General features: G+C 43.1%; 1 protein-coding gene across 1 annotated transcript in view; it reads right to left on the minus strand.

Annotated features, from left to right (window-relative positions):
* Nucleotides 1–16,811, minus strand: part of brinp2 (bone morphogenetic protein/retinoic acid inducible neural-specific 2) — a 203,892-nt gene extending 187,081 nt beyond the window's left edge. Inside the window, exon 1 of the mRNA XM_056390563.1 lies at nucleotides 15,915–16,811. The gene's annotated coding sequence lies outside the window, so the exon portion shown is untranslated. The remainder of the gene's footprint in view (nucleotides 1–15,914) is intronic.
* Nucleotides 16,812–18,491: the final 1,680 nt, after the last annotated feature.

Raw genomic sequence — 18,491 nt, forward strand, 5'->3', positions numbered from 1 at the left:
AGAGGGAGCAGCTGGTCCAGAAAAAGCCCTCAGTTTCCCCCCCGAGAGCGGTGAGAAGGAGAGAGAGATGGAACACCTCGCCTGGTCTCGTTATTACAAACATGCAAGATATGAATTATTCTACCAGATACCATGAATGACATGTTGGAAAAGAGAAGCGGGTAAAGACAGAAGGGGGACTAGCACTTGAATTCTCAACCTCACTGTTAACAACAGGTGTCTTGTGACCTGTTGTCATATGTGGCCGAGAGAAGCAGCAGATCTCAGATGCTGAACCAGAGAACGTTTCAAATAACCTGAAATGATTCATTAATTATCAAAAACTAAACTGACTCATGAACTAATCATTCAATCATAGAGCACCTCTAAGTTTTCACAGGAACCGCTTTCTACTGAGAAAATAGTCCCTGTACATTCAGCTGATAGTTTGTTATGTGCCTTTTTATTATTAGGACATTGATTCTGTAAAGACACGTTCATTTTGATTCCTTTAAATGTCAGTGACGGCACGATGTATTTATACAACAGATTGACATATTCATACAAGCTGAGGATTAAACAAAACAAAATGCGATTTAAAAAAACAGGAAAAAGAAAATAAATGAAAGAAAAAAACATAATGCTGAGAGCTGGAGATGAAATTACATTTACCTCTAGATATTAAGTGAGAAATATAGTTTATAAATTCTGGTGAAGTCCCTGTGATGTTGAGGATCCTGCTTTGTTAAATTGACCCGCGTACAGTTCGTCCGGTGAGGCAGGATATTGCTTCCTGTCACAATGAGGGCCACATTAAGTCTTATCAAACAAGAATTCAAACAGAGACTACGAGCCTGTCACTGGATGTTTGATGGAAGGAGCAGATCATTTTACATTTTGCGATATTATTAGGAATTAAGATTTATGCCTAATATTTCAGTAAGGACAAGAGAAAAGTGAAAATGTTTATTATTATTATTGTCATGTGATATTTACTTATATTGTGGAACTGCGGACAGTGAAGAGAAGATAGTGACATTCAATGACTGGAACAGAATAGGAGACATACACTGTTTACTGCAGCTGTCTCAAACCACTAGGCCACAGGAAGTCAGTCACAGAGCTGCTCATTACACTTAGTATTCAGATTGTTAGGTGGCTTCTTTTCCTATAAATAAAGATTTTTACACAAAGCAGCTTCACCCTCCACATTCCTTTATTTATGGCACTTAAGATGGAGCGTTGTTGGTTACCAGCGACAGGAGACTAATAAAAATAAATAAATAAACTGAAGCTCCGCCCTCAGGTACACGCTCTGTGTAAAACGTTAGGTGCATCTCTTGGGAAGTCTTCCTCAGTTCACTGTGGGACTTGCTTGCTCTCAGAATTATGAATGGGATCAACTGAAGCTGACGCACTTTTACAGATAGATTAGACAGGTGTCACAGATGATATGAAGCCTCAAGGTTTTTTATGGTATTTTTTATTTTCGCACTGTTTTTGTGTCACTTTATGCGTTTTCCTCATGAGATGTGTGTGTGTGTGTATTTGAATAAACGCACATCTAGGGAACGGGTGTAGAAGACGAGCTCGGGCTATAAATGTTGTAGTATGTGGCACTGGTGAAAACTTTTCCAAAACTACCATCCAGAGGACAAAAAAGAAAATCATATCCTAGGATGAAAACAACCGCGTTTAGATGGAGAAAAAAAAAAAAATCACAGCTCATAAACTGGGAAGAAATCCCACATCAGGCCAACGGTGAAAAATATCCTCCATTATAAAGACACTCAAAACAGAAAAGCACATTGTGTCTCTCTAAAGAAAATCGAGCCACAAGCACCATGACTGCAGAGCTCTGTGCATAGCTGCAGAATGCAACACAACTCTCTGCTTTCATCACCTAATCTAACAGGGAAGCATGGCCTCTCTCTCTCTCTCTCTCTCTCTCTCTCTCTCTCCATCACACTCAATTCACCCATGAACACACACACACATATCCAAATACTCACAGCATGCACACACGCACTTTAAAGTTCATTATTTGGTCACTAGCTACAGATGCAGGCACATATGCGCACAAGCGTTCATGAGCAAAATTCGCCACAGATGTAAACGTGTGTACACCTACACAAGTGTGTTTACATAAAAAATAAAAAGTCAAACATTTACACATATAAAAACACACAGCGAGACATGTCGGCTACCCACCCCCCCCACCCCCACCCCCACCCGCCCACAACACCGATGGCTTCGTCTCCCGCCATGCTTGGATCCCTCCCAGTCAACGGCACCAAATCCCCTCACAGCTTTTAATCAGATGGGCGCCTATTGGAGCTTAGCTAATGAATGCACTGGGATAATATAATCTCAATAATCTCTATGAAGCTTTTAATTGAACCATATGCTAAATGTGATGTGTGACTTCATTAAGGACTGATGTCTTCTTTTATGCGATGACGTTGGTGACCTTGACTGGCTTAGCGCGTCACTGCGGAGACAAAAGGTCCGGTCCTGTCAGAGCCGCTCAGCGTCGCTGGCACATGGCGGCGGACTGCGGGATCAGCGGAGACGCCGAGCTGAAAGTGACGCCTCAAACTCTGAACGACCCTCAGGTACAGAACAAAGACGTCTTTCTCTATCACCGGCTCCACTATAATGTCTTTCAAAACAGTAACAACAGGCAGAACATAATGTGGTTAACCTGAAGTTCAACTGAACATTTCAACACTTTTAACAACTTCTGACATCTGGATTTCAACAGCTGGATAAGAAAAAGCAAAACTGAAACGGTAAAAGTGCAGCGGACAAAAATATATTTGCAGGGTCCGCTCCATCTCCAAGGTGATCAATTAAACGTTAAGATTAAGCATGTCAAGCAGTCTGCCATGTTGCTCTGTAAATGCTGCGCGGTGTAGATTTGTTTCATGTTTTCTATGCTATAGTTCACACCTGAGATAAGAGATACCTGTATGTTTCCCTTAATATCCGCCATCCTGCCTTTAACCCCACCCGGCTCTCTTGTTCTGAAACCGCTTCTCAACTCATCTCATCTCAAGTACCAGCCTCTATTTCTTCCCTTAACTGCTTTATTATTTATAAATATTGATTGAGATCAAAAGCCCTCTTACTTCTTTCACCGTTTAAAGATATCACACAGAAACACACGCACACACACACACACACACACACACACACACACACACACACACAAATTTCCCTCCCAAGCATTTAATTTCATAACATTCATCCCCTGGAATGAAAATCCATGTGTTCGCCTTTGGTGTTGTTAGATGTAAAGTCAGATTCGCATGAACGCTTTCTCAAAACCGTACGCATGAGTAAGTTCAAAGGCGCACACTGGGTTAGTCAGCCAAAAAGGACGGGGAGGGGATGGCGGGGGGGGGGATGGGGGAGGCCCGCATTTTGGAGCGTATTCTCATGAATTAAATATGTAATCAGGCATGCAAACTGAGCCAGACAAATTTGGTGTTTTAACTTTGCTGAAACCGAGCCAATAAACGAAGAAAAATGCCTCTTCAACGAATAAATTTGCATTATTAGAGGCACAGTTATTTGGAGATGATTTTCTTCCTTTCACTTGGAAGATTTTCAGTTAGTTAAGTATTTCATTTCCCTGTAACAACAAAAGAAAGGCTCATAAACTATAGCTGATATTCAATTTTCAACAGCGATTATGATAAACAATAAATCTCTGCTGTGTTGTGCAAAAACTCTTCTTGCACTTTCATGGACAGTTTATCCTTAAAATCACAGCAATCCAAATAATGTCAAACTGATGCTTTGAAAATTTAACGGTTCTCTGGCCCAGTATACGTCCAGTTCCACGGCCCAAATCTGGCCCATATACAGCATGATTGTAAGATGCTACTTCCTCATCTGGACCAATTCTGGCGCACACAGAAAAATTTCAGAATAACAGCCGGACTTAGCCCAGATGTGGAAGTATCTGGGCCGAGTCTGGCTAATGGAGTAAGATATTTATGTTTAAAGTAATAAAATAAATAAATAAAAATAAAATTCTGCTTTTCACTGAAAACAGAAAACGTTTAACTGATTATTTGGCTACCAGGGGCAGAAGAACTCCACAACAGACCATAGATCAGAATATGGATCACAAACCTCAGGAGCATGCCGCTAGCTACAATGTGTAACTAGCTAGTTGCTAGCTTTGCCCGTCTCTGTTGCTGCCAGTGGCTCTGAAAATGATTTTGATGAGAGTTGTGTGACTGAGCCGAACAGGAAACATGACGTAAAAACCAAAACAATGAAATGTGAAGGGACGGTCTGGCCAGGAGGCTAGCCTGGAAGCTACGCGGTTAGCATGCTAACATTAGCAGCAGAAAAGAAGTGAGGAAATAGAAGTAAAAACAAGAGTCAACATTGGTGTAGCTTCCCACCTCTGGAGACAGCTCTTCTCAAGTAAAGGACTAAAGTTTGATGCTGAACTCTCAATGTTTATTCTAGACAGGTGAGTAAACAGCTATTAATGCTAACTCTGGCTATGTTGCAATAGCAAAACGTGAATCATAATTCACATCATTTCACAGTCATCATCACCCTTAGGCTTCATGCCTCTTGAGAAGTCTGTGTACTTCTTGACTTTCTACTGCCACCTGCTGGCACTATTCACTAACACAAAACCATTGAAATTAATATACGTATTGATGTCATCTATATTCTTCTCCTCTGGTCCCCACATCTCTACTCTCCAGCTCCTCGCATATGTAACCACGGTGACACTCACCATCCGTGGGAACCGCGATGACATGTCTGAACGAGCAGGAAGGCCATTATCACGTCCTCCCAGATGTTCCCGGCAAAGTGTGTTGGGCCGATGCAAGCGCCTGATAAGTTTTTAATAAGCGCAACCGGCCGTTCCCCTTCATTCCACTTTGAAGCAACCTGCTCGATCTGAAGGGAATAAGGTCGATGTGCGGCCGTAAAATGTTTTCCAGTGGCAAAACGAGTATCTTACTGATGTGAGAGACAAGGTGAAGCCATGCTGTTTGACTTGATTTTTTTTTTTTTTTGCACGGTTGACAAATTCTTCACCCTCCATGCATGAGGTAAAACTGCATGAATATAAAGTAATGCGTATGTGACTATACTCTCTTACACCCCCCTGCTATCAACAGTCTGTCCTGTACCAGAGGCCCAGACTCTGATAAAGCGGGTCAGGAAAGTACAACTGGTACATTTCTGCAGCATAACCTGAAGGCTGAAGGCTGGTTGTGTGTATGTTGCTGAGAGGCAGTGGGTGCTGTATGTGGGGGTTAAATCCCTTTCAACAGCAACAGTAAAAATCAATGGGAGGAGTTTGGATGTCAGAGCCAATGACTCAGGATGATATAGCTCAATACACAGATCAATGCTTGCAACTTATAATCATTGTATTTCTCACCACTAAATGTCTTTCCTAATCATCGTCAGAAGGCGGAGGAGAGGAAAAAGGGAAGGTGGATGAAGAGAAGGTGGGAGAAAGAGCTTCACACGCAGGCGTCAGACGCTGTAGCGCCGGATAAGTCATGAATAATGTACCATGAGCCTATGAGCTGGGAGAGTTAGGTGTTCCCGTATGCTTCTTCCTCCAGCGTCTGACAGGGACCTGGATGACAAGTTTTAGACTCGACATCACTTTATAAATGAATTTTAAGTAACAATGCGCTACATTTTTATGCAAATGTGTGTCCATTGTTCTCCATCACTGACAGATACAGGAACACAGTAATGCTGTCCTTAGGGGTTGTTGTTTTAGTAATTATAGATGCATGGCAGAGTAAAGAAACTCTCTTGCCCAGAGAATGTGATGTGATGTTTTCTGTTTAGCAGCAAAAGCAGTTTTTCTTTGTTGGGGATGAATATAATAAGTGGATGAGAAAGAAGAGCAGAGCGCCACCTACTGAAGATTTAAAGGAAAGGGTGAAGGAAAATGTATAAAATCAGATTTGATATGAGACATTTGAAATGAAAAGATGTAAATGGGATCAAAGACATGAGTATATACATATTTTAATCTAATTTAATGTATTCATGTGATGTAAAAACCTCTGCTGGGGAAGAAGATCGACAAATTCGACTCTCTTCAAACTCTTCTCTTTGCATTTCGATCTGACAACTTTCAGAGACACGTTCAGCCTCTCAGTTCAGTTTAAAAAAGGACGGCAGGACTGTGACGAAGAAGCATTTCGTCAAGTCATTTTGTGCTTGACCTTCCTGAAACAAGTGTCCGCAAAGCAATTTCCACAAGCCTTATGGGAAAGACGGACCAATCCCTCAGCTGATTTTCCAAAGAAAAACGTATTAATGAGACAAGACATTTTTCTACAAAACTCAACTGCTTAGTCCCTAAGAATATTTGGAGGCAGCTTATAAAAATCCTCAGTGGATTAAATAAAACAGAAAGCTGTGTGTTTTTTTTTTTTTATTTAACTATGCAGTGGTAAAAAACAGTATGACACTCCCCACCCACATGCACAATATGCACACACAAATGCCCCATCACACCCATCCATCCCCCCCTGTGCCGAGTGAAATGTCAGCAAGGCTTTGCACTGCTACAGTCCAGCTCAGGATTAATGTACATATGGGAAACAATAGAGCGTTCGTGCTGCTCACTCAGGCCAATTCTCCTCATCCCCTCCTACTACATCAGCCGTGGGATGCATGTGTCTTCTCCTTAGCAGACACGAGCACTTTGATGTATAAAAGAGAAGAGGAGAAAGGGGGCAAAGAGGAGAGAGAAAGAGAGAGTTTAACTGCCTTTCATGTCCCTCCCTCCCAACACTCCAACGCTCCCATGTTTTGCCTTAAACAAGCCACTGAAGCCAGGCACGTCTCCAAGGTTTGCCACTGGAGGCTTGTCAGCGCCGCAGATTGGAGCAGCGGTGGTGGGGTGTGTGTTGGTGGTGAGGGCTATTGTTTCATCTTTCTTTCTTTTTTTCCTAGAGGTACTTTTTCTAATGAATGGCACAAAAACAGAGAAGATAAAGAAGAATCGCAATCTTGGATAAGAAGTTCAGATAGCTCAGTCCGCTGGCTGCTGGCAGCTGGCAGCTGGCTGCAGTAATTTATAGGTCAGCACGACTAAAAATAACATACATTTACAACAGCTCTCTGCTGTATGATTGGACTGATCTCTAACTTCCTATCAAGGAGCAGAGATGGGGTGGTGGTAAAACTGATCAATATAAAGATGACTGACAACCACTTGTGATCATGCATTGAATGTTTACCAGGCAAGAACTGTATCTGGTTCCATCTTCTTCAATATTGAAGAACTGTTGCTGTTTTTCTGTTTTTATATGATAAGAAATTGAATACACGAGTGTTGGTCATATTTTGGGTCCATTTCAGACAAACCAAACAAAGCAGTGTCATCTCAAGATCTGGGAACTTCTAATGGACATTTTTAACTTCAAATACTTAATTTACACAAATAAAAGAAAAACATGTTTTGTCACTTGTACTGGTTATATCCAGCTATTTGGATAGTTTTTGATCAACAGTCTCCAGCCTAAAAATGTCTGACCAGAGTGAAAAATAGTTACCACAACATCCCAGAAAACAAATCAACACTTAAAAGGGGTTTATTTGTGAGTCTTCCCGAGCGTGGTTTGTTGCCAGGAGCGGGTGGTGGTGATTGTCAATTGATAAATGCTTTAGTCATCATTGCATTTACAAGACAAGAGGTTATAATACAATCCTCTGCGCAGTGCTGTGTCTTCAGGACAGACTGGAGGCCACAGTGGGTCGCTATGGGAACATGCCAAGATAGGCCTAGGCTAGCTGGTTAGCATGCTAACTTGACTAGAAGAAAAGACGTGACAGAAACAAGAGTTAACATTTGCATCGCTTTCCACCTCTGGAGACAGATGTTGGTGAGTAAAGGAATGACGTTTGATGCTAAACTCACAACGTTTCTTTTAGACTGGTGAGTAAACAGCCATTATTGCTAACGTTAGCTATGTAGCAACACCAAAGCTCAACAAAATAGCTCCTTTAAGTATAAACATTAACTATATGGCCAAAAGTTTGCGAACACTGACTTTTAAGTAAGGCTGCCTTGTTTTTCTTTTTTTATCTATGACAGTAGTGTTCTTCTTTGCAGCAGCAGTTTGTGTTTGGCACTTTCCTGTTTCAGTATGGCAATGCCCCCAAACAAAACAGCCAGGACCATGAAAACAACTGATAGCAGCGACTGAGAGAAAGGCTGTATCACCGTGCATCAGTGTCTTCACATACTCTTGGCGATGTGGTGTAGCACAGAGATTTAACCTGCAGTGATATAAATGAGAGAAAAGCAGCAAGTCATCCCATGGTCTCTGTCTGACAACATCTATAGAGCTCACTCGGTCGTGTGTTTGCAGTTTTGAAATGTTGTGCAGACAGCTGGTGAGAGTTATTATCCCCTAACGTACATACACCTCACTCAAATTATCCCCGCAAAGCAAGATGAAAAATAACGCATGGCCACAAACCAAGATTTATCTTCCATCATTCATCCTACACACTGTAATTATCCACACAAAATCTCCAAGATAGTGAGCAGTGAAGAGGATTTTGTTTTGTTTAGCCAGGAGAAAAATGGCTCCACAGGTTTCACAGAGACAATTTCTTCATTAAAAGGCTGTTGCAGTGGAAAGAGAGATGTCTGTGGATTATCCAGAGAAACTGGGACACAGATGTCGCTGGTGAATATTTTAAATGTAATTTTTCAATTAAGTTCCATTCACTTCCACTGTATTGGTGTCAGGCAGAAATCTAAAAGATTAATATCTCTAAAACCTGGACATATAAACCATAAATATCCAGGTTTATTACCCGGCGTGATTTAACGGAGGTCTTTAGAATATGATGAGCCTAATTAAGTTCAAATCATAACATGGTCTTTTAAGGGAAGCTAGGTTAATTATGTTATGAATAATTAGATTTCTCATCAGATTGGTGGTTGTTGCTGAAAACTTTAGTCGGACAAACTTCAGTAGTCATTAGCGCGTTGACGGTCAGTCTTCTCACTTCAGTGTGGGTGCACGGTGTGTCACCTGACCTGCAGCAGGTTCAGTCATGACACGTCCAGGAGAAGACACAGCCGTCTGCTGCATATCACCAAACTGCGTGGACTCGCATCAGTCCAGTCATTCACATCCCCACCAAACCATACTGGTGCATAGAGACACAATGGTACTGTACTTCCATCAATCAATAATCAATTACTCCGCTGATATATTTAAAAAGAAAGTTTCGCCCACCACCCGTCCATTCTGCAAAATCTTTAAATGAAACAATACATTCTTGATTAATTAAGGGCATTATCAAAACTGAAGTCATTATGATAAAACACTATTTAATCATCGTTATTGGTGTTCAGCATTTTTCTGTTGTAGAAATTTCTCATCTCGCAATGTCTTTTTTATTTCATAATATATTTTTTTTTCCCTGGTGAAAATATTATAAAGTTACATTTAATTTCATAATGTCACTTTTTATGACAGCGGAGTTACCACCAGATCCCGCCCCCTCTCCTTCCAGCCTGTCACATCACATCATCATCACATACAGTCCTTAGTCCTACAGGTCCAGTGGCTGGTAAAAGGTTAAACTGGGGCTGACACTAACATTTACTTGAGCATTTATGAAAAGAAAATGTCCATCATATGATCCCACAGACCAGGAGACGTCATCATCGTAGATTTCTGTTCTTCTTTTTTTGGAAATACCAAATACAAAAACTAATGAGACTCAATTAATCCTACTAATATGAAGTTTATATGGAAATGTTTGGCATTTTTGCTTAAGAAATTAAAAGATTAAAGGAAAAGTATTATTCTCTTTTTGCCAACAGTGATTGGAGAAGATTGATACCACTCTCTGAGGCTAGCGCTAACTGCTGGTTACATAAGTTGGAAACAGAGGGGAAACAGTTAATCTAGCTCCATCTAAAAATAACAAAACCCATCTACCAACACCTCTGAAGCTCACTAATTAACACCTCATAATTTATAGAAACTGCACTGTAAAAGACAGGAAGTCCCTGCGCACATCTGATTTTGTGCTGAGATAAGCTAACGGGCTTTAGCTTTATTATGTCACACAGGCATGAGAGGTGTCAGCTCACTCTTTGCAAGAAAGTAAATATGTGCATTTTCCAAATATCAAACAATGTTTTTCATCTATCGACATTGCTTAAAACGATCATCAGTCCGAACCGTGCAGTGTCCAAACAAGATGGATACTCTCTCAATCCACCCTGACAAACAAAACCCATCGTTAGCCACCGCTGGTTGAGAGCAGATTTTACAGCCACCTAGAGAAATAGTAGTCTGTTGTGTATTTTTAAATTACTTAAGTTATATTGAGACATGTCCACAGCCTGACAGGGAACTCCATACCTGCATTCTACTTATCTTGAAAAGGACAGCTCACAATCCTGAGCAATGAGACCAGCGGTAAAAATCTGAAAGCCTGCTATTATGTATCAATCGTTGAAAAGGCTCCGCGTGTCCTTGCGGTTCGAAGGGCACAGTTGTATTGTATGCACTAGTCAATCTCTGTAGAGCAAACACACTGAGTACACACATTTACATTCATATATACGTGCATTCAGCTGATGCACTTTTATTCTGCAGAGTGAGTCACAGTGAGAGCGATAGCGGACGCAGCTCAGAGACAAACACAGAGCATCCTGAAAACATGCAACCTTGGAAGACCATGTAAGTGGGAAGAAATAAGAGCTCATAGTTGAATGGATTTTTCTTTTACAGAAGGACGATAGGTGAGCGGAGATATTACCTCCTATGTCACTGACTGTGCTTTCACTAGGACTTTGCAATTGTACAATATTTCATAAACTGAAGCTGCTTCCCAGTAGATTCAAATAAATTCTGCACCTTTTCTTTTCAGGGGTTTGGGTTAAAGGCGATTCAACCCGAAGCCTTGTCCCAGGGAAAACAAGGCTTCAACAAAACACAGTCGCCACCTTGCTATGAAAACAAAGAGATGCAGAAATATCCACAGAATTACACTGCAGAGTATAATCAAACTGACATCTTTAACTGATCGAATCTGGAGTTGTTAGCTGTGAAGTGTGTCTTTTGAGGTCTGTCTATTTCAGCTCTGGGATATTATGAGTATATAAGCTAATTTACCTCACAGAGGAATCTACTCTTGCACGTCCACATCAGTTCCAGAAGTACAGACCGGGGACCGTCGGGGGACTTAAATGGTTTCCACAGAGTCCTGATCAAAATGAGAAGTGGTTTAATTTTGCTCTTAAGTCATTGCTTTGCTGAGACGTTGCAGCACTCAGCGAATGCATAAAGAGAACTGGTGAATCATAGGTTTCATTCCACCTACTGTTATTACCCTGCTTTATGATTGTGAGCCAACACAACAAACTGCAACAGAAACTACATCAGAAATGTCTGTTTTTGTCTGCGGCCTCGTGTAGGGAAGATGTGAGACTTTAATGATGCATAATGTAAGTGCATTGAGATCTGTTAGTATTCCAGAGGTTGATGGGGCAAAAAGAGGTGGAAATTATCAAGACTTTCTGGATTTTTTTCTTTCCTTCAATACACTGTCTCCCACGGGCCTTATTTAGTACTTTGATTTTAAAACTGTTCCTATAAAACTCTCTCAGTTCACTGGATGTTTTTAGTGGTTTAAATACGTTTCAAATCTTATGATGCAACCGCTCATCCTGCAACTTTCTCCATTATTTTCTTCCACATGGGTCTGTTCAATCATGTAGAATGGTATCATGATGCAACACCCTGCTTTTAGAAACATTTTTTGTTGTATTTTGTTTGTTTGCCTAACCCGAGTGTCTTACTTGAAGTGTCATAAATGAGAAGCCTCTATGTACCTTAATCTAAGACCTAATATTTCTGATCATATTCCTATTTTCCCTGGAGCATTATTGTGATATGATGATCATATTGTGTTGTTTTGCAAAACTCTGAGTTATGAGTTATTTAAGTTTCCTTTTTACACGTGTGCATACTTTTGTCTGGTGTAATGCACAGGACAGTTTTTGAATGTTTTTGATTGCTGTGATGGAGCAGAGACAGATTCAAGAAAAACCTGCATAAATGAGGAGAGACACGATGCTGTTGGTTCTTGGTTTAGAATCATAAAGCAGTTTCTAGGGCGATAACCACAGTAGGTGGAATGAAACCTACGATTCACCATCTGAAAAAGGTTGAATCGAGGGCAACTGGAGTTTCACCTCTCATCCTTTTCTTGGATCACCATGACCCGGATGACTGAGAATCTTTACAGACAACGATGATTCACCAGTTCTCTTTATTCGTTCATTCAGCCTAGTAACGTCTCAGCAAAGCAATGAAATAAGAACAAAATTAAACCACTTCTCATTTTTATCAGAACCCTGTGGAACCCATTTAAAGGCCCCTAATGGGCCCCAGTCTACTTCCTGAACCACTGATATAGACTTGCAAAGTACTTTCCTCTGTATGGGAATAGTTTATATGCCTATACTTTCTCACAGTTAAAGTAGACAGCGTTCAACAGATACTTTTCATAGCCACCAATTCCTGATCGAACCTCTTAGAGGGTTGCAACACAACCACAAAGAGACACACAGCAATTACAACGAGACACAAAACAACTACAAGGAAACATAAAACAACCACAAAGAGACAGAAAACAACTACAATTAAACAGAACAACTACAAAGAGACACGAAACGTCTACAGAGAAACATAAACAACCGCAAAGAGAAAGAAACACTGCAAAGAGACACAGACCAACTACAAAGAAACGTCAACAACCACAAAGAAACACAAAACAACCACAAAGAGAAACGCACGTCTATGAATCTGCATTGTTTGGTGTCCCTTTCAGTCTAAGTGCACTCCTGTGTAGCAGGGGTCAAAGGGCGTTTACATGTCTGTGCCCGGGGGCCCTTTCGCTCCACAATCCATCCACGCAGACAGATGACGAATTAAAAATAAAGCCTGAATAAGCAGAGAAACATAATGAATTCAGACGCTTACATAAAAAAAGGCACAAGGGCTCGCTGAATGGTTCGGTGAAAATGTTGTGCATCATTCCACGGTCACCGGATCTGAACCCATCTGAACACCTACGATGTGGGAGATTTAAGAGCGCTGTGTTAGCCAGCGCTCACCACCTCCACTGTCAAAACACCAAACAAGATGAACCTTATGGCCGTTCATCCCCGCAGTAGATCTCCAGGGACAAGACGTAATGAAACTGATCTGGAGGCTCTTGGTTGGTTTTTAGTTCTATTTTTTCACTTTCCCTCCCACCTGAGGAGATTCTCTAATGGACGCTCCTCCTGCTCTTCTCACTGACTCCAGTGTTCAATACTCCTCTCTCACCATCGATCCAGTCATGATGTCAGCGCGGACGTGCGCCCACGCCACCATTAAACAATGTCATGAGACATGTATCATGCACTCAGCCTTTCCTTTATGTGCTCCCAGTGCGACAGTATCATCATAAATATGCCACTGCATCCGCACATCTCACTTCCATTCAAATGTACACTCACCAAGCACTTTATTAGGAACACCACACTAACACCTGGTTCCTCCCTCTGCTCTCATAACAGCCTCAGTTCTTCATGTCATTGATTCCACAAGATGTTGGAAACTTTCCTCCGAGACTCGGCTCCATGTCGACATCCATTTCTGCAGATTTGTCAGCTGCACATTCATGCTGCCAGTATCCCGTTCCACCACACCCAGAGGTGTTCTGCTGGATTTAGATCTGGAGACTGGGGATGTCACTGAACTCACCGTCATGTTTGTGAAATCAGTTTGAGGCGTTAAGGTGCTCGTTATCAGCTGGATGGTAAACTGGCCATAAAGGGACGCGCATAGTTCAGCAGCAATACTCAAGATAGACTGTGTCATTCAAACAATGATTGATGGTATTAAGGCCCAAAGTGAGTGAAGAAAACATCTCCCACACCAGTGCACCACCATCACCACCACCACCAGCCTGGGCTGTTGACACAAGGCAGGTTGGACGATGGATTCATGCAGTTGGCGTCATACTCCGACCCTCCCATCTGCCGCCTCAGCAGAAACCCACATTCGTCAGACCAGGCTACGTTTTTCTAGTCTTCAACTGCTGAGTTTCGGGCGAGTCTGTGCCCACTTTGGTGAGTCAGCTCTCTGTTTTTGGCTGACAGGTCTTCTGCTGTCGTACCTCACTGTTGCATGTGCTGTGCACTGAGACGCTTCTCTGCTCACCACAGATGTGAAGAGTGGTTATCTGTGGTTACTGTAGCCTTTCTGCCATCTCCAACCAGTCTGACCTCTCTCACCAACAATGCTTTTCCATCCACAGAGCTGCTGCTCACTGGATGTTTTTTGTCTGTTTGTTTTTGGCTCCATTCTGAGTAAAAACTCTCGAGACTGTTGTGTGCGAGAGAGATCAGCAGTTTCAGAAACACTCCGGCACTAACAATCACGCCACGGTCAAAGTCACAGAGATCACAGTTTTTCTACATTCTGACGTCTGATGTGAACATTACACTGAAGCTCCTGATCTGGATCTGCAGGATTTGATGCACTGCACTGCTGCCGCAAGATCAGCTGATTGGATAATTGCATGAGTGTCTGTGATGAGACAGAGAATTATCAGGTGAAGGTGGAGTTTGTGTGCATGTGGGTGTATGTATTGATTTGACTGGTACAGTATTTGGAAAGAGATGTTGTTCTCTCAGTGTTTTTAACTTCCAGCTCGAAGATTTGGGCTTTGACTTTATTCCCCCCTCTCTGTCTCCTCCATTATTTGTTTGACAAGACCTCTTTCCCACCTCGGGTCTCTGGCAGCGGCGGTGGGTGTTCAGTATAAATCTGAGGCAGCAGCGCCTCTTCTCCGAGGATTTCTTACGGCCACATACAGTAGTCTCGACAAAGTAGCTGACAGGTAAATGTTGTGCTTACATGGTTCAGAGAATTTGTGAGAAATTGCACAGTGCGTAGCAGGCATTCAGGGTGACTGATGGAGCAACAATATCACACACAAACACACACACACACACAGAGGCGGAGAGAGACGCACAGAGAGAGGAGAGAGGCAGGCAGGCAGCAGGAAGGTATTCATTGGTTAGGAAAGACAGCAGGAGCACGCAGACACACACACACACACACACATATACACACGGTTGGTGAGATGAAGCGAAGCAGAGGTTGAAGGACAGGTCAGGTTCAGCTTCAGTTATTATGTAAAACAATGTGACAGATATGGTTTGTGGTGCACGCACGCAAGCACACACACACACACACAGATGCAAAAAGACTGCAAAGTTATAATATGCAACTATACTACAATTTAGCACACACACACACACACACACACAGCATTCCCACAGCATGGTCTGACTACAGGGCTGCACTGCACACCTTCGCAGGTTTAAAATATTCATTTACACAAACACTATGCACAACGTGTGTGTGTGTGTGGGGGGGGGGGGCGTCTCAAGTCCCACGTGTAAACTTTGATATTTATTTTAGTTGTGCACCGTCTTTGCACAACATTTTTTTTTTTTTTTGCACTAAATGTTGACGACAGGGGGAAAAAACCTCGCTGCTAATGTGGAGTCGACTGCACGAGCCTCCCATCTGATTCATCTCAATTCAAATTCTTATCTCTTCCTCGCCCTCTGCTGATCGATCATGCGTCACGACTTGAACCTTGTCACACTTGCAACCGGCTATCCGAACCCCGCCGTATGGTCTAGGGCGCTGCGCGTAAAAACGCACCTGGCACTAAAACGCACCGACTCTCTTTTCACATTCCTTGTTTATTTGTGTGTGTGAGTGTGTGTGTGTGTGTGTGTGTGTGTGTGTGTGTGTGTGTGTGTGTGTGTGTGTGTGTGTGTGTGTGTGTAATTGGCAAACACGCAAACTCACCCAGTGTGTCAACGCAGGTCCTTCCCCGTGCGTCTCTTGGTGTGTGTCCGTGTATCCAGTAAAAAGGAGGTGAGAGAGCCCGAGCGGCAAAGGCGCTAACGAACTAGTGGACGGCAGCCATACGCCACCGACTTCCCCCCTTCTTCCTCTTCTTCTTCTTCTTCTTCTTCTTTTTCTTCTTCTCTCTCTCTCTCTGCTTCCCTTACTCCCCACCTCTTCCCTGAGGCAGGCTGAGCGGCGGCTGTAATAATCCAGACATTGTCCTCTTCCTCAACACATTAAAACACACACACACACACACACATACACAGATCGGAAGGAAATGGCTCCGGTTTCGCGTCACAATACACAAGTTTGCAGTTCAGATGAATTCTCCCTCTCTGGAGATGATGTCCTGAGTAATCCGCGTTGAGTGAACCAGTCCACGAATTTAAAAAAAAAAAAAAAAAAAAAGGAGAAGCTCCCAATAAAAGGTTTTGAGTCAAGAAAAAGAGACAAGGAGAAAGTTTTCTCTCAGAGTGGCTGAAAAACAGATGAGACCGGGCGGGAAAAGGAGGAATAATCCCAGAAAGATCTCTTCTTCCCTCACTTCCCTCTTCCGGACCAAAAGACAAAACTCTCGCTTCAGAGGGATCGTAGCGCACCTGCTGCCGGAGCGGAGCCGCGCAGGTATCCACAAACGGACCCCCTTCCTCTCCTCTCTCTCTCTCTCTCTCTGTCTTTTACTCCGCCTTTTATTTTTTATTTGATTTTAATTTTTTTTACTCCCGCTCTGCTGAGTCTCTCTGCGCCACGGTCATCACTCACACTGTGTCAAGCCTGGCGTTGCTTTTCCAAGTAGCTCAGGAAAGCGTCTCTTTTCACCAGCGCTGTCGACCCCCCTATCTCTCTCCCTCTCCCTCTCTCTCTCTCTCTCTCCCCTCAACAAGCTCTGTCTATCCTCCTGTTGTGAAACCACACCTCCCCTTGGAAGCGATTGGCTGAAAGCCGCAGAGGAGGAGGGGGAGGAGAGGGAAGGGAGGTGAGGCTGCGATGATGCGCACTTAGGAGGGAGAGAGGGACACAGAGGGGGGACGGACGAGAGGAAGGGGAGAGAGTGGATGGAGGGAGATAAATCTTGGTGAGAGAGATGGAGGAGAGGATGGAGAGGAAGATGAGGAAAGTGGGATGAAAGAGGGGGGAGAGTGTGCCAGGAGAGGAGGATGAAGGAGGCTGATACACAGTGTGTGTGTGTGTGTGTGTGTGTGTGTGTGTGTGTGTGTGTGTGTGTGTGTGTGTGTGTGTCTGACTTAGGTTACTTCTGGGGACAAATTTCAGACTAAAGACCAGTTAATTGGGGACGGGTTTGTCGAGTTGGGGATAAAGGCTGTGTCCCCAATAGGGGATCAGCTGATTTTTGGGTCAGTGTTAAGGGGTTGTGCATTGTGAAAGAATGTCCTCACAACTAACGTAAGACAAGCACGTGTGTGTGCGAGTGCGTGGATGGGTGTGCAGGGGGGGCAGTTCATGCACTGAGCTCTATGTGTTTGAGCCCAAAGGGACGGGATGGCTAATGAAAGTGAAAATGCTTTCCTCTTTTTTTCCCCCCTCTCTCATTCATTCTCTGAGCTTTAGCCCAAATTCGCCCGTGAATCTGCTCTGACTCCGAGCAAAACTGAATTCATCCTGACAGTGTCCCCCATTACTGAGCAGAGTCACACACTTGTGTCTGTCTTTCTGTCTTCTTCTCTTCATAAAATCTGGTGTCTGTCAGCTAAGCAGCTTTCTTGTTGAGTCTGTGATGAATAAGTAAGTGGTTTGAAGGGAGGCTGGAGAGTGAAGTGCATGTTGAATACACTGCCCAGGGGCGTCGGGAGGGAAATAAGTAACAGCCTGAGCCGCCTCTGTAATGGGAGCAAATGAGGTGCGCCGGATATTGTTGTGGCGCAGCCGTACATTGGTTGCAGGAGAAGGCAGACAAAATCGCTTGACAGCTGCTGGGAGAGGCTTTGATTGATGGCAGCGCTCCAGGGAGTGTTTCAATATGAACTTGGTTAACTCGGAGCCACATGAAGCATTCATCACTATAGCTGCCACACTGGAGTGAGATGCTGTGCGATGTGGAAGGGGTAAAATCAGGTACAGGGATGTACAGATTATATTGGGAGTGATTCCAAACCAGAGTGATGAGGATACTGGGCAGTATCTCAAGCTTGAGCAGAGAAGGTAATGTACATTTAAAGGTCCCATACTTTACACTTTCAGGTGTTTTATCTGAAGTGTTGATCTATACGAAGAAATATTTGTGGTTTTAAGCATCAAAAACCATCTCAGTGTAGTTTTACATCTCCTCTCTCAGGCTTCTCTCTGGAGCTCTAGTAACAACAGGTCGGTGAGCCAATCAGAGGAGAGGAGGCTCTGAGCCTCTCTTCTGGCTGATGGCTGATGGCTGAGGGCGGTGACTGTTTTGTTGTGACATCACAAGGTTACAGAAGTCCTGACGGCTGGTTTTAAGGCTCAGTTTCTGAATACAGGCTGTGTGTATTTCTCTGAGGACTGAGGCTTTGATACTTTCACAGTATTAATATAGAAGCTAGA

This window comes from Seriola aureovittata, chromosome 12, assembly GCF_021018895.1.
Source record: "Seriola aureovittata isolate HTS-2021-v1 ecotype China chromosome 12, ASM2101889v1, whole genome shotgun sequence".
Lineage (NCBI taxonomy): Eukaryota > Metazoa > Chordata > Actinopteri > Carangiformes > Carangidae > Seriola > Seriola aureovittata.